At 37.8% G+C, this 12,406-nt stretch overlaps 1 protein-coding gene across 2 annotated transcripts in view; it reads left to right on the top strand.

Moving 5' to 3' along the window:
* PLEKHH2 (pleckstrin homology, MyTH4 and FERM domain containing H2) overlaps positions 1 to 12,406 on the top strand; it is a 131,600-nt gene that overhangs the window by 37,723 nt on the left and 81,471 nt on the right. The gene's annotated exons all lie outside the window — the stretch shown is intronic.

The raw sequence follows: 12,406 nt of genomic DNA, 5'->3' as shown, positions 1-12,406 counted from the left end.
ATCCTGAGAGATAATTTAGACAGTGGTGTGAATTTGGAGTTGAACTATTAAGTTCATAGAAAGCTAAGTAAATAAAAGAACAAGACACTAGGGAAAAAAGTTATGTAGCAAAGGAAAAAGTAACCATAGTGTACTACATGGTTCCTCTTTGACTATCATACATAGTCACAATAATACTAATGAAGAACAGCGATTTAACCAAGGGTAAGATATAAATGTATTGGAAGAACAGGAGTGTACCTGTGTTGATGGCAAGGAGATCAAAGAGCTAAATCTTCATTCTCCATGCAGGAAGTAAGTAGGAAATCACTAAACTGAAGAAGTCAACAGAAACAGAAGCATGTTATTTAGAACACTTAAGGAAATAATAAGAGCATTGACCAAAAGAGTACAATTATTTTATTAAAAAATCTTATGAAACTGGTTGACACAATGTGTATTTATGGCTTTGATCAACATAAAAAAAACAAAAATCAAATTGTGAAATAGATGGACTTATTCAGTCTTTTGGAAGGGGATCTTCTTAATAGGATGTTTCCACGGAAATCACTTTCTAAACAAAATAATTTATTTTGTGTTTTCAGAGTATATCAAAAAGAATCAAACCTTCTGGGTTATATACTTGGGGGGTTTTTTGTTTTGTTTTGAAGTATAGTTGATTTACAATATTGTGTTAGCATACAGCAAAGTGCTTCTGTTATATATATGTGTGTGTCTGTGTATGTATATACAGAATATATATATATATATATTCTTTTTCAGATTCTTTTCCATTATAGGTTATTACAAATATTGAATATTGAATATTGTTCGCTGTGTCATACAGTAAATCCTTGTTGCTTATCTATTTTATATATAGTAGTGTCTATCTGTTAATCCCATAGTCCTGATTTATCTCCCCCCCATTCCCTTTCCCCTTTGGTAACCATAAGTTTGTTTTCTCTGTCTGTGTGTCTGTTTCTGTTTTGTAAATAGATTCATTTGTATTAGTTTTTAGATTCCACATATAAGTGATATCATAATATTTGTCTTTCTCTGACTTCACTTAGTATGATAATCTCTAGGTCCATCCATATTGCTGCAAATGGCAATATTTCATTCTTTTTTTATAGCTGAGTAATGTTCCTATATATATGTGTGTGTGTGTGTGTGTGTGTGTGTGTGTGTGTATACATACACACACACACACACACACACACACACACACACAGCCCACGTCTTCTTTATCCATTCATCTGTTGATGAACACTTAGGTTGCTTCCATATCTTGGCTATTGTAAATAGTGCTTCAGTGAACATTGGGATACATGTATCTTTTCAGATTAGAGTTTTCATCTTTTCCAGATATATGTCCAGGAGTGGGATTACTGGATCATATGGTAGCTCTATTTTTAGTTTTTTAAGGAATCTCCATACTGTTTTCCATAGTGGTTGCACCAATTTACATTCCCATGAACAGTGTAGGAGGGTTCCCTCTTCTCTACACCCTCTCCAGCATTTATTTGTAGGGTTTTTGATGATAGCCATTCTGACTGGTGATAACTCATTATGGTTTTGATTTGCATTTCTCTAATAATTAGCAGTGTTTTCTTTCCTTTTATTAACTTTGGACTTTGTTTGTTCCTCTTTTTCTAGTTCCTTGAGGTGTAGGTTGTTTATTTGAGACTTTTCTTGTTTATTGAAGTAGACATTTATTGCTGTGAACAACCCTCATAGAATTGCTTTTGCGGCATCCCATGGATTTTGGTATGTTACATGTCCATTTTCATTTACTCCAGGTATTTTTTTATTTCTCTTTTGATTTTTTTCTTTGGCCCATTTGGTTTTCAGTAGAATGTTGTTTAATCTCCACATATTTGTGAATTTTTTCAATTTTCATGTAATCAATTTCTGTTTTCATATTATTGTGGTCAGAAGAGATGCTTGATGGGATTTCAACCCTCTTAAATTTATTAAGACTGATTTTATCACCTAACGTATGGCCTCTTTAAATGTATCTGAAATCACAATAAATGTATTATTTCTATATATCATATTGATGAAGTTTTCATTATCTCCCTGTTCCCATGCTTTTTTTCCTCTCTGATGCTTTGGAAGCTATGGACTGAATTTCTGTTCTTTTAAGTGATTGTCCTTAACTCTTTTTTTTAAAAAAGGCCAGCAAAAATACTTTATATTGTAACAATAAAACTTGAAACAGAATGTATCAAGGAAACATTAGGGAGGTGGTGATAATTACAAAAAAAAAAAAACTCTATATAAGGTGGCATTGTGGTAGGGGGTTGGTGAAGGAAAGGATGGAAACGAATAGCAATGGAGAGCTGAGCATCAAAACAGGAACTGCTGAAACTGTTAGGATGGCCAGCACTGATTTTTCTTTAGAGAGCACTCTTTAGAGAATGAGCATTTTCTAGAACTTAAAAAACAGCACCTTCAATTTAAGCTTTCAGTCAAGCTCTTGGAATTTAGGTAATTATTTAGCATTGAAGATGCTAGAAGATGTTAAATGTGTAAGTCCAGTATAAGCCATAAAATGGGAGAATGTCAGGCAACCAGAAAGACTTCAATTGCCCCATCTTTCCTAAAGAGAACTAGTGGTTTTTCCAACATAATCATGAAACTGCTTACTTTGAAAGCCTGAGGTGGTGTGGGGATACGTTGGGATAGGGTGTGATGGAATCACATTTTGGGTAGAAATATTAATACAACTGAAGGAAATCTTTCACCTTGGAGAATAATTTAGCCCTCAGCAACTCCTTAGTCTGCCATGGCTTTGCAACAGTAGCAGACTTTTAATTTGTAATATATATAAATGTGTTTTCATAAAAAGAAAAAATATAAGTATAAATATGTTTTAAAGGCTAGACCCAAAATGGCACGATGTCACTTCCACTGCATTCTGTGTGTTAAGGCAGGTCACAAAACCATCACAGAGTCAAGAAAAGGGACAGGAGACCTCACCTCTCAGTGAGAGAAGTGACATGTACTTACAGGGAGGAAAGGAATTGATGGTGGCCATTTTGGGTGGCTGTCTAACCCTAATCAGTCACTTTAATTCACTCAGACTCTTGCATTCCAACTTGTGTCCTTGCTTCCTCACATTACAGCTGAACTCACAAAAGTCACTAATGACCTCTTAACTAGCATATATTTACATATATTATTTAATCATACTACATTTCATTTACATGTGTCTTTCAGTATGTCATTTACATATTTTTTAAAACTTTTTATTGAAGAAGTTTTCAAACATACAAAAGTGAGCAGAATATTATAATGGACCCCAGGTACACATCACCCAGCTTTAATGGTTATTAACTCAGGACCAATCCTGTTTCATCTATACCCTGACCTACTTCTCTCCTACGTTATGTTGAAGCAAAGCCTCAATATATTATTTAATCCATCTGTGTATATTTTTAATGAATATATGGTATCTCTTTAAATATTTAGACAATCCACTGTTTTGGGACATTCATGGCTTTTATTTTTATCATTCAAATTATAACACCACAACTGCTACCATGTATTTCTAATTAATGAAACACCAACAGCTCTTTCACATCACTTTTACATTTTTTTTGCTTTTTATCCTCATAACTTCCTGTTAGGTAGGTAGAATAGGTTACATTATCCCTATTTTAATAGGGAATTAAGAAGAATTTTAGAGCCCAATGCCAAATTGTTGGTAAATAGTAGAATTAGAACTAGAACCTAGTGTCTTAAATCTATAGGTAGTTCATTTTCAACTAAACCTTGCTAACTTAAAGTTATTCATAAAAGTAATACATGTGGTAGAAATACACAGCTTTAAATTTTTCTGTATAAATATTCATTGAACACCCATTAAGTATTAGATACTATGCTGGACACTTTCCTGTTTAATCGTCACATAAATAGTATGAGATAAGTGTTATCTCACTTTACAGGTAAGGAATGCAGACTCAGGAAGGTAAATGTCTTACCCATCATTACACAGCTTAGAAGTAGTGAAATCTGGATTCTGATTTAGGCCTTCCTGCCTCCAAGTTCAGTGCTCTTTCCACTTTTCCCTATATTAATATTTCAAGGACTATCCCTTTTAAATTAAAAAAGCAAAAATACTTTTTAGACATATGCTTTTATTTAACTCACTGTATTCACATATCCATATAATTTTCACGTCCAGCAAATTCAGTTTATTTGTAACCTTATATACCAAGTCCTTTGAAATGCTGTGTGTGTGTAATGCTTTTTATAATGGAAAAAATCATTTTTTGTAAGGTTATTTCTTGCTGGCAAGCTTTTAGAATTTTACTGAGTGACTGGTATGTGCAAAGATATGGTGTTACGGAGGATATAAAGGGCACTCACACATGAAATATGTCTTCAAGCAACTTACAGTATAGTTTTGAAAATAGTACAAGGTAGAAAGTAAATGCCATAGGAACAGAAAAAAAAGTTATTTGACAGTGGTAAAAATAATGCTGCTATCCTTCATACAGGCATAGTGCTTTACAGATGTCATTTCATTCAATAATTTATAATATATCGAATACCTATTATGTATAAAGAGCTGTATTAGGGTATGTAACAGTGAGGCAGACAGACAAGGCTTCTGCCCTCACTGTTATCGCTAAAAAGCAAACACTTCAGAAAGAGAAATCTGACAAGATATTTGTATAGTCCTTGTCTTAGTCCATTCAGGCTGCTATAACAAAGTGTCACAAACTGTGTGCTCATAAAGAACAGAAATTTATTTCTCACAGTTCTGGAGGCTGGAAATCTGAGATCAGGGCACCAGCAACATTGGGTGAGGGTACTTTCCTGGGTTGCAGACTTATCATTATATCCTCACTCGGTAGAAGGACTCAGAGAGCTCTGTGGGATCTAGGGCACTAACCTCATTTGTGAGGGCCCCGCTCTCATGACCCAGTGACCTTCCAAAGGTCCCACCTTCTAACACCATCATTTTGGGTGTTAGAATTCCAACATGTGAAACTGGGGGGACACAAACAAAAAAAGTCTAAAAAATAAAATTTCATATAAATACCATTTTTTAAAAAATTGAAGTATAGTTGATTTACAATGTTGTGTTAATTTCAGGTGTTACAGCAAAGTGATTCAGATATATATATATATATATATATATACACACACAACACACACACACACACATATATATATTCTTTTTCAGATTCTTTTCCACTATAGGTTATTACAAGATATTGAATATAGTTCCCTGTGCTATCCAGTGGGTCCTTGTTTTTTTATCTGTTTTATATATAGTAGTGTGCATCTGTTAATCTCAAACTCCTAATTCTAAATACCATCTTAATCAGATATGGGTGAGACTCAAGGTATGATTCATTCTAAGAAAATTCCCCCCTAGCTGTGATCCTGTGAAATCAAACAAATTATGTGCTTCCAAAATACAATGATGGGACAGGTATAGAACAGACATTTCATTCCAAAAGGGAGAAAGAAGGGGTAACAGATTCCAAGCAAATCCAAAACCCCAGAAGACAAACAACATTAAATCTTAAAGCTTGAGAACAATCTTCTTTAATTAGATGTTCTGCTCTGTGGGACAAAGGTCTTACCTTCCAGACCCACCTGAAGCATGGTGTGGGGGTGGTCTCGCCCTCTGGACACACTGGGATATGCTCGCCTCCCATGGTTTTATTGGATGTAGCCACACAGCAGCTCTCATGGGTTGCAATTGCATGCTGGTGGTTCTACCAGTCTGGGGCCCCAAGGGTGGCCTGATGGCTTCACTGGCACTGCCCTGGTAGTGGCTCCCTTCAGCGACCTTGCCCTCAAGTGACCCTCTGCTTGGGTTGTGGGCCCATGGCTCCAGGTTGCTTCATCTTTCTAAATCTAGGTGAAGGTAGCCGTGCCCTCATGGCTCTGCTGGGCAGGATAGAGCCCCCATAGCTTTGGGCAGTACCACTTTGATTTAGGCAGAGGTCAGTCATCTGGCCTGTTGAAACCCAGGCAATAACCCCATCCATCTACCACGTTTTGAAACTGAGGAGGCAGCCCTAATGATCTCTCTCTCCTTTTTTTTTTTTAATTTTTATTGGAGTATAGTTGATTTATAATGCTGTGTTAGTTTCTGCTGTACAGCAAAGTGAATCAGTTATACATATACATATATCCACTCTTTTTAAGATTCTTTTCCCATATAGGTCATTACAGAGTATTGAGTAGAGTTCCCTGTGCTATACAATAGGTCCTTATTAGCTATCTATTTTATATATAGTAGTGTGTATATGTCAATCCCAATCTCCCAGTTTATCCCTCTCCCCTTTGCTCCCTGGTAACCATAAGTTTGTTTTCTACCTCTGTGACTCTTTATACTTTGTAAATTAGTTCATTTGTACCTTTTTTTAGATTCTACATATAAGCGATATCATATGATATTTGTCTTTCTCTGACTTGCTTCACTTAGTATGATAATCTCTAGGTCCATCCATGTTGCTGCAAATGGCATTATTTCATTCTTTTTATGGCTGGGTAATATTCCATTGTATGTACCACATCTTCTTTACCCATTCCTCTGTTGATGGACACTTAGGTTGCTTCCATGTCTTTCTTGGCTATTGTAAACAGTGCTACAATGAACATCGGGGTGCGTGTATCCTTTTGGATTATGGTTTTCTCCAGATGTATGCTCAATAGTGGGATTGCTGGATCATGTGGTAGTTCTATTTTTAGTTTTTTAAGGAACCTCCATACTGTTCTCCATAGTGGTTATATCAATTTACATTCCTACCATCAGTGCAAGAGGGTTCCCTTTTCTCCACACCCTCTCCAGCATTTATTGTTTGTAGACTTTATGATGGTGGCTGTTCTGACCTGTGTGAGGTGATACCTCATTGTAGTTTTGATTTGCATTTCTCTGATGATGAGTGATGTTGAGCATCTTTTAATGTGCTTTTTGGCCATCTGTATGTCTTCTTTGGAGAAATGTCTATTTAGATCTTCTGCCCATTTTTTGATTGTGTTGTTCGTTTTTTTGACATAGAGCTGCACGAGCTGTTTGTATATTTTGGAGATTAATTCCTTGTCAGTTGCTCCCTTTGCAAATTTTTTTTCCAATTCTGTGGGTTGTCTTTTCATTTTGTTTATGGTTTCCTTTGCTGTGCAGAAGCTTTTAAGTTTACTTAGGTCCCATTTGTTTATTTTATTCTTTAAATTTATTTTATTTATTTTTGACTGTGTTGGGTCTTTGTTGCTGCATGCGAGCTTTCTCTAGTTGCGGCGAGGGGGGCTACTCTTCATTGCGGTGTGTGGGCTTCTCACTGTGGTGGCTTCTCTTGTTGCGGAGCACGGGCTCTAGGTGTGCAGGATTCAGTAGTTGTGGCGCGCAGGCTCAGTAGTTGTGGCTCGCGGGCTCTAGAGCACAGGCTCAGTAGTTGTGACTCACGGGCTCTAGAGCACAGGCTCAGTAGTTGTGGCACACAGGCTTAGTTGCTCCGCGGCATGTGGGATCTTCCTGGACCAGGGCTCAAAACTGTGTCCCCCGGGCTTCCCTGGTGGCACAGTGATTGAGAGTCCGCCTGCCGATGCAGGGGACACGGGTTCGTGCCCTGATCCAGGAAGATCCCACATGCCGCAGAGCGGCTAGGCCCGTGAGCCATGGCCGCTGAGCCTGCTCATCCAGAGCCTGTGCTCCGCAACAGGAGAGACCACAACAGTGAGAGGCCTGCATACGGCAAAAAAAACAAACTGTGTCCCCTGCATTGGCAGGTGGGTTCTTAACCACTGAGCCACCAGAGAATCCCCTATTTTTGTTTTTATTTTCATTACTGTGGGAGGTGGATCAAAAAAGATATTGCTGCGATTAATGTCAAAGAGTGTTCTGCCTGTGTTTTCCTCTAAGAGTTTTATAGTGTCTGGCCTTACATTTAGGTCTTTGATCCATTTCGAGTTTACTTTTTCTTTTTAAATAATTTATTTATTTATTTATTTTTGGCTGCGTTGGGTCTTCATTGCTGCACTCGGGCTTTCTCTAGTTGCGGAGAGAGAGGGCTACTCTTTGTTGCGGTGTGTGGGCTTCTCATTGCAGTGGCTTCTCTTGTTGTAGAGCACGGGCTCTAGGCGTGTGGGCTTCAGTAGTTGTAGCATGCGGGCTCAGTAGTTGTGGCTCGCAGGCTCTAGAACGCAGGCTCGCGGGCTCTAGAGTGCAGGGTCAGTAATTGTGGCTCATTGAGTTTACTTTTGTGTATGGTGTTAGAGAGTGTTCTAATTTCATTTTTTACATGTAGCTGTCCAGTTTTCCCAGCACCACTTATTGAAGAGACTGTTTTTTTCTCCATTGTACACTCTTGCTTCCTTTGTCAGAGATTAATTGATCATAGGTGTGTGAGTTCATTTCTGGGCTTTCTGTCCTGTATCATTGATCTATGTGTCTGTTTTTGTGCCAGTAACATACTGTTTTGATTACTGTAGCCTTGTAGTGTAGTCTGAAGTCAGGGAGTGTGATTCCTTCAGCTCTGTTTTTCTTTCTCAGGGTTGCTTTGGCTATTCAGGGTTTTTTGTGTTTCTATATAAAGTTTAGAATTTTTGTCCTAGTTCTGTGAAAAATGCCATTGGTAATTTGATAGGGATTACATTGAATCTGTAGATTGCTTTGGGTAGTATGGTTATTTTGACAATATTGATTCTTCTAATCCAAGAACATGGTATATCCTTCCATCTGTTTGTGTCATCTCTGATTTCTTTCATCAGCATCTTATAGTTTTCAGAGTAGAGGTCTTTTGTCTCCTTAGGTAGGTTTATTCCTAGGTATTTTATTCTTTTTGATGTGATTTTCCTTGATTTCTCTTTCTGATCATTCATTGTTAGTGTTTACAAATGCAAGAGATTTCTGTGTATTAATTTTATATCCTGCAACTTTACCGAATTCATTGATGAGCTCTAGTAGTTTTCTGGTAGCATCTTTAGGATTTTTTATGTGTAGTATCGTGTCATCTGCAAACAGTGAAAGTTTTACTTCTTCTTTTCCAATTTGGATTCCTTTTATTTGTTTTTCTTTTCTGATTGTCATGACTAGGACTTCCAAAGCTATGTTGAACAAAAGCGGTGACAATGGACATCCTTGCCTTGTTCCTGATCTTAGAGGGAATGCTTTCAGCTTTTCACCATTGAGAACGATGTTGGTTAGCTGTGGAGCCCTGATGATCTCTGAATTACATTTATGGTCCTTCTTTCCTTGTCTTGAAGAATAGCCCATGTTCACAGCCATATAGTCCTGTCCTGTAAAATCTAAGTCCAACAGCCTTCCTCATTCCTTCTTCTTCAGTTCAAACGGACTGTTTTCCTGCTGGGGTGACTGATTCAGTCTGTGGTTCAAACCCGTACTAATCTCTTAATCACAAGGTGGCTTGGCCACACCCTGTTCTCTCTGGAACAAGCTTTCTCATTTCTTTCAATATGGATAGGCCAAAAATTTTCCATTTCTGCATCCTCTTTGGTTAACAATTCCACCTCTAAGTCATTCTCTCTTTTCACATTTTACTATAAGCATTCAAAAAGAACCAGGCCACTCCTTAAACACTTGGCTTAGAAATTTCCTCAGCTATATATCCAATTTCATCACTCATAAGTTCTCCTTTCCACAAAACACTAGGACATGAACACAGTTCAGCAAAGCTCTTTACCACTTTATAACAAGGATCACTTTTCCTCCAGTTTCCAATAACATGTTCCTCATGTCCGTCTGAGACTTTAACAGAAGAGCCTTTACCATCCATCATTTCTACCAACATTCTGTTCACAATCCTTAGGTACACTCTCCAAGAAGATTGAGGCTTTCTCTATAGCTTTCCTGTTCTCTTTCTGAGCTCTCACCAGAATTGCTTTTAATGGTTTGATCATGGCAATGTAGATTTTTTCTACTATGCACCTTAGAATTCTCCCAGTCTCTATCTGTTACCCAGTTCCAAAGTTGCTTCCGCATTTTTAGATATTTGTTACAGAGGCACTGCACTCTCAGTACCAATTTTCTGTCTTAGTCTGTTTGGGTTGCTATAACAAAATACAACAGACTCTGTAGTTTGCAAACAATAGAAATCTATTTCGCCCAGTTCTGGAGGCTGGAAGTCTGATACCAGGATTCCAGCAAGATCAGGTTAGGGCCCTCTTCTGAGTTGCAGACTTCCTGTATTTTCACCTGGCAGAAGGGGCTAGGAGCTCTGTGCGATCTCTGTTATAAAAGCCCATTCATGAGCGGTCCACCCTCAGGATTTAATCGCCATTACATTGGGCACTCCAATTCCAACATGTGAATTTTGGGGGGACACAAACATTCAGATCACAGTGGTCCTCTTGAGAAACTATTAAATCTTTCTAAAAATTATTATTATTAAAACTTTGTCTTTTTAGAGCAGCTTAGGGTTCACAGAAAAATTGGGTGGAAGATACAAATTTCTTATATAATCCCTGCCCCCACACATGTATAGCCTTCCCTATTATTAACATCCCCCACCAGAATGGTACATTCTACATTGTACATTCTACATGTACAATGGTACATGCTACAAATTGTTGACCCTACATAGACACATCATTGTCTCCCCAAGTTCATAGTTTCACTCTTGCTGTACATTGTTGTACATTGCATGGGCTTGGACAATGTATAATGACATGTATCCATCATTATGGTATCATACAGAGCATTTCCACAGCCCTAAAAAGCTTCTGTGCTCTTTTTATTCATCCCTCCCCCACCCCAATCCCTGGTAACCACTGATCCCTTTATTGTCTCCATAGTTTTCCAGAATGTTATATAGTTGGAATCATACTTTATGTAGCCTTTTCAGATTAGTTTCTTTCACTTAATAATATGTATTTAAGTTTCCTCCATGCCTTTTCATAGCTTAATAGCTTATTTGCTTTTAGCCCTAAATAATATTTCATTGTCTGGATATACAAGTTTATCCAGTCATCTACTGAAGGAAGTCCATCTTGGTGGCTTCCAAGTTTTGGCAGTTATGAATAAAACTGCTATAAATATCTGTGTGCAAGTTTTTTTTTAAAGATATTTTTTAAATTAATTAATTATTTATTTTTGGCTGCATTGGGTCTCCATTGCACGTGGGCTTTCTCTAGTTGAGGCAAGTGGGGGCTACTCTTCATTGGGGTGCGCGGGCTTCTCATTGCGGTGGCTTCTCTTGTGGAGCACGGGCTCTAGGTTCATGGGCTTCAGTAGTTGTGGCACGTGGGCTCAGTAGTTGTGGCTCGTGGGCTCTAGAGCACAGGCTCCGTAGTTGTGGCACATGGGCTTAGTTGCTCCATGGCATGTGGGATATTACTGGACCAGGGGTCGAACCCGTGTCCCCTGCATTGGCAGGTGGATTCTTAACCACTGCACCACCAGGGATGTCCCTGTGTGCAAGTTTTTATGTGAACATAAGTTTTCAACTCCTTTGGGTAAATACCAAGGAGCACACTTGCTGGATAGTATGGTAAGAGTATGTTTAATTTTATAAGAAACCATAAAAATGTCTTCCAAAGTGGCTATATCATTTTACATTCCCATGAGCAATGAATGAGAGTTCCTGTTGCTCCACATTCTTGCTAGCATTTGGTGTTGTCAATGTTCTGGATTTTGGCCATTCTAATAGGTATGTCAGTCTTTTTTTTTCACTAGCAAAATTTTACAGAGCAGCAATCTGTTTGTGAATTTGCCTGTTTTTCCTGGCAATCTCAAAAATATTCAAAATTGAGGCTAAGGCTGCACAAGTGCAAAAGTTCCCCTGAAAACACAATGTAGTTGCTTTGCAGAGGTGATGATTATTAGCATATTGTCAGTAGTGAAAGAATGTGGTGTTGGCATGTACATGCCAGTTAGTTTTTTGGATAAGGAATATCCTAGACAGGAGACACCATGCTTGTCCAACTGCTTGACATAATGCTGCAGTCTGTAACAATGACTCAATAAAATGCTTTTAGACAGCAATACTTGCTTATTAAACATTTGAAATAGCTTCACAAAAATTAAAGGTGACATGATGTCCAGAGAATGCACTTGGGAAGTATCTATTTACATATCCAAATATTTGAAACCTCTTCCAGAATCTAGATCCCTACAGTAAACTTCCTTTTAAAAAATGCTGCCATGTGGACAGGAAGTTAAATTGACATATATGGTGATAATGGAATGTTTTACATTTTTATTATCCAATAGAAATATAAAGTAAGACACATGTAATTAACAAATTTCCTAAATAAATAAAATAAAGCTAAAAAGAAATCTTCCATTAAATAAAAGAAAGATTAAAAAAAAAATCTTCCATAGGGAATTCCCTGGCGGTCCAATGTTTAGGACTTGGCACTTTCACTGCCGGGTCCGGGTTCAATCCCTGGTCAAGGAACTAAGATCCCACAAGCCACACGGCACAGCCAAAATAAATAAATA

Source organism: Orcinus orca, chromosome 13, assembly GCF_937001465.1.
Source record: "Orcinus orca chromosome 13, mOrcOrc1.1, whole genome shotgun sequence".
NCBI classification, from domain to species: domain Eukaryota; kingdom Metazoa; phylum Chordata; class Mammalia; order Artiodactyla; family Delphinidae; genus Orcinus; species Orcinus orca.
The sequence above is the reverse complement of the archived record's forward strand: the minus strand, read 5'-3'. Positions and strand labels throughout refer to the sequence as shown.